Genomic DNA, 5,286 nt, shown 5'->3' on the forward strand with positions numbered 1-5,286 from the left:
TGGGAATTAAGTTAGTGAATACCATGAAGAAAGTATACAAAATAAACTACATACCATTGCTAGACGAAATTAGAACTGAAAGTAACAGAATAATAGGCAGGCCTATATCATGGATAGGTCGAATCAATATTATAAAGATGGTTCTACTACCAAAGATTACCTATAAGTTTCAGATGTTGCCATTGGCCCTTCCCCAATTATACCTCAGAAAGCTAAAATCGATATTAATTAACTCAATATGGAAATACAGAAAACCGAGAGTATCCTTCGCAACTCTAAGGCAGGAAAAGAAAAGAGGAGGGTTAGCCGTACCAGACATTCAAAACTATTATAATGCAATCGTGATGTCAAGGGTGGTCGAATGGGTCAAGGAAAAAAAATGAATAAAGATGGGTCACGATAGAAAAAACACTTAGTAAGGCACAATTGGGAATCATAATATGGAACCCACCACACTCTAGAACGTTGAATGTAAATACACTTGCACTCACACGGAATTAAAAAGAAAGCAAGCTCTTTTTGCTTCGTTTCCAGCAGGAGACTCTCTACACGGCGTTGTCTCTTTTTCCCCATCGTAGCTTCAGGGGTGTTTAACAATGTCCGGAGGTCTGGATGTCCTGCAAATGAAAGACGAAGATGTCCTCATGTTCCTGGCTGCAGGAACTCACTTGGGTGGCACTAACCTCGACTTTCAAATGGAGCAGTATATCTAAAAAAGGAAAAGTGATGGTATTTACTTTATAAATCTGAAACCTACATGGGAGAAGCTTCTGCTTGCTGCACGTGCCATCGTAGCAATTGAAAACCCAGCTGATGTTTGTGTGATTTCCTCCAGAAATACTGGCCAGAGGGCTGTTCTGAAATTTGCTTCATCCTGTGGGGCCACCCCAATTGCTGGTCGCTTCACACCTGGTACTTTCACCAATCAGATTCAAGCTGCTTTCCGTGAACCACGCCTGTTAATTGTGACTGACCCACGTGCTGATCATCAACCACTTACTGAGGCATCATATGACAATATTCCTACTATTGCTCTCTGCAATACAGATTCACCTCTACGTTATGTGGATATTGCCATCCCCTGTAATAACAAGGGTGCCCATTCTGTTGGTCTTATGTGGTGGATGCTTGCTCGTGAAGTTCTGCGCATGAGGGGAACAATTTCCCGTGAACATCCATGGGAAGTCATGCCTGATCTCTACTTTTACCGGGATCCTGAGGAGATTGAAAAGGAAGAACAGGCTGCTGCAGAGAAGGCTACCACTAAGGAGGAATACCAGGGTGAATGGTCTGCAAATGTTCCAGAGTTTCCTCAGCCTGAAGTTCCTGACTGGTCAGAAGGAGTACAAGTCCCATCTGTGCCCATTCAGCAATTTCCTGCAGATAGTCCTGAAATCCCAGCCATAGCAGAAGCGGCAGCAGCAGCAGCTCCCAAACCTGCAGCAGAAGATTGGAGCTCCCAACCAGCTAGCACAGATGACTGGTCTACTGCCCCAACTGCTCAGGCATCAGAATGGGTTGGAACAACTACTGAATGGTCTTAAAAGGGGAAAAAAAAACATTCTGGTGTTACCCATGTTCAAACATCATGGTGGACTTGAAATAAACCTGTTTGAGGAAAAAAAAAAGAAAGCAAAGTAGATATGGCGCTGTTCGGTTGTTATAATTGGTTTGGAATTCAAATGTATGTTTGATAGGGGAAGAAATTGAGGTAGGAAAGGGGATGGTGTGTGGTAATAGGTGTTCCTGGTGAGTAGTAATTAGATGAGTCTTACTCAAATGTATGTGCACATTTGGTTAAAAATATTTAGTAAAAAAGCTGAGTATGTGTTCATTGATAAGTGCATTCGGTGTGCATAAGCCCTTGGATTTGAATGTGGGTAAACTGGTGGTCCGTGGACCTGACTCAATATTAAATACAACGTGTCATAACCAACAAATAAAATTTGAATTACTATGATGTGCAAACACTGTGCAATATAAATAAATAAATAAATGATAATGCCTCTAACGTGCAATAAATACCAAATCAATAACCATAGTAAGAGACAAAAATATAAAAATATAAAATTTGTACAAAGTCCTGGTGTGTATAAACAACTACTATGTAACAAGATGAAGTTCTAAAGTGCTCTTGTGCCAGTGAAGGAATCCTTTAGATACTCTGGTGAGCTTTTTGATGAAACAACACTCTGTGCGTGCCTTATTCGTGCTCTTATTATGATTGCACTTACCAGATCCTTCACCCCCTCCTGGGGTCATAAACCTCCACAGTATGTGCCACTGTGTAGCAATGTGGAATAACACCGTCTTTAATGTTGAGTATGAGGAGATTCCATTATGAAAGAGAGAGAGGGAGCCCTAATAGCGTAATACTGCATAAAATTAGTTTATTGTGCAAACCCATAGAAAGTTACTCACATGAAATAGGGATAATAAAAGCATATATTGCTGACACAAGCCTCTGTGACAGGAAATGATGCAAGGACCTATGCTGACTCCACCCTACGTGTTTCATCACTCTGACGTCATCTGGAGCATGCATAGTGCTTGCTACAGTTCCCATTTATAGTGCTTGGTGTTTTGCATAATGTATTGATGATTATGGCCGCCATTTTGCACGTGATATTGCAGACAGAAGTTCTGTCGGCCATTTTGGATATGATTTGCAGACCGAAGCCCAATGTGTTCATGCCCGCACACTTTTATTTATATATATGATCTGGGCAAAAAATTGTGATCATTTTAAAATAAATTAGTGCCTTTATTCTAGATGTCTCTTAGTGCTTTTGCCACTTAGTTGAGGATTTATCCTCATAGTTTCCAACGCGGGGCAGTCCCGGTGTCTACAGGCCGAAAAAGGGATCCCAGCAGCCATTTTGTGTATGACACTGCAGACCGAAGACCAACATGAGGAATCCCGGTGGCCATTTTGGGTATGATGCCGCAGGCCGAAGCCCACAGAATAATAATAGTTTAATCCTTATGGGATCCTGGTCGCCATTTTGGATATGATATCGCAGACTGGAGACCATGGAATAATGGTTGCGTACTACCTACCAATTTATTATACATTCCGGTAATCGAAATATAAAGTTAGCTGAATTAGATAGTGACTGTCGATCAGGATGAATTTGGCTATCTATTTTTTCATTATTTCATTATATACGTTCAATGCAAATCGCCAATAGTGTAAACTCTATGAAATCTATAGAAAACTATATGTTCCTATATATAAAAAAAAATGTATAAAATTAAAAATGTACCAAATATCCCAACATCCATATCAGAATGTATTATACAGAACATAATTAAGATAAAGGATGATGCTTGCATCTAGGCATATATAAGTACATAATATTACTACAGTTCCCTTAGAATGCAAGTGAAACCAAATATTATTTATTAAAAATGTGAAACTTAATATTTCAAATTAATATTAAAACTAATGTTGTTTATTAAAACGTTGGATACATTTTTTTTTATAAAAAGAAGGGGGAGGGGAAGTGAGGGAAAAGTATATGAAGCCTCAAATGGAGTGAGAATATGATTTTCATGTCACATGATAATATTAAAAATTAGTTAAGAAACAGTTAAGATCTATGTCTATGTTCATTCCCCTTGGCTGAAGGGTGTCTAATTGGAAGATCCATTTGGTCTCATTTTGGGAGATTTAAATTTTCTTATTCTCCCCTCTCCAATGTCCTTTAATTTTGTCTATACCATAAAAAACCATGCATGTAGGATCCTTGTTATGATAATCTCTAAAATGTCCTGAGACGCTGTGTTTATCGAATCCGTTTTTGATATTGTTAATATGCTCTCAGATTCTTACATGTAATTCTCTTGTTGTTCTGCCCACATATTGTTTGTGGCAAGGACATTCCAAAACAAACATGACGTGGGTTCTGGTACATGTGATAAGTTCTTTTATAGTGTGTTTGGTGCCCTTTGACATAGAGGTAAAATTTGTTTTTTTCTTACTGTTTTTTTTGCTGACTTTACATGGAAGACATTTTCCACATTTCTAAAAACCTTTTAACTGGTTTGAAATTCTAATTTGTTTTGGGGGGTCTAGAGCATTGTGAACTAGTCTGTTCCTGAGGTTTGGTACTCTTCTGTAAATGAAGGAAGGTCTTGATGGTATACTGGTTCTCAAAATTTGGTCAGATTGAAGAATCGGCCTATGTTTTTTATTATTTTTTCTAATGACTTATGTTGAATATTGAAACCCGTGATGAAAGCCACATCACCTTTCCCCTTTTTGGTTTTCCTTTTCTCCCTTTCTCTCTCTTCTATTAATGAATTTCTGTCCATATGTTTAATACTCTCCTTCAATGCTATTAGTTCCTTTTTCTTATATCCTTTTTCAACAAACCTTTCTATAATGGTATCTGCTTGGGAATTATAGTCTGCTAGATTGCTACAATTTCTGTACATTCTCATTAATTGGCCTTTCGGTATGTTTCCTATCCATTGACGATGATGGCAGCTGTTGGTCGGTATATACCCATTTCTCTCTGTTGTTTTGAAGAAGGTCCTGGTGTCTATATGTCCATTGTTTTTATAGAGTTGTAGATCTAGGTAATCAATAGTTTGCTGGTCCCAACTCCCAGAGAAGCTAATTCCGTAGATGTTCTGATTGATTTCCTCAAGGAAGGATTGCAGTTTCATTACCGTACCCCTCCACACAATCATAATGTCATCAATGTATCTTCGATAAAATTTTAAATTAGTTCTCTCTATACTAAAAATCTGTTCTTCTTCCCAGTGATTGAGGAACAAGTTGGCTACACTGGGGGCATATTTTGCCCCCATGGCTACACCCTTCGTTTGGACGAAATAATCTCCCTTGTGCCAAAAATTATTATTATGCATGGCTAATTTTAGGCCTTCCAGAATATATTGGATTTGTTCCTCTTTCATATCTGTTTGGTTATGTAAAGCCCAATCAACACTATTAATTCCATCCTTTTGTATGATATTAGTATATAATGAATTTACATCGATTGTAACTAGAATGTCGGTCTCTTCAATTTCCAGGGTTCTTGATTCATCTAATAACTGTCTGCTATCTCTGAGATAAGATCTTCCTTCCTTGACTAATGGTTGTAAGAAACCATCCAAATATGCACCCAGCCAAGAGAAGAGTGAGTCTATCCCACTTACTATTGGTCTACCTGGTGGGTTGGTTTGGCTTTTGTGAATTTTAGGGACGTAATAAATAACGGGTGTCTTAGCTGCCTCTGGAATTAAGTAAATTGCCTCTTTCTTTGTGAGAATTCC

The 5,286-nt window shown here is 38.4% G+C and overlaps 1 pseudogene; it reads left to right on the forward strand.

Moving 5' to 3' along the window:
- The first annotated feature begins 507 nt into the window (after positions 1 to 507).
- On the forward strand, positions 508 to 1,568 carry LOC141121527 (small ribosomal subunit protein uS2 pseudogene; annotated as a pseudogene).
- Positions 1,569 to 5,286: the final 3,718 nt, after the last annotated feature.

The sequence above is a fragment of the Aquarana catesbeiana genome, unplaced genomic scaffold (genome assembly GCF_042186555.1).
Source record: "Aquarana catesbeiana isolate 2022-GZ unplaced genomic scaffold, ASM4218655v1 unanchor218, whole genome shotgun sequence".
NCBI lineage: Eukaryota > Metazoa > Chordata > Amphibia > Anura > Ranidae > Aquarana > Aquarana catesbeiana.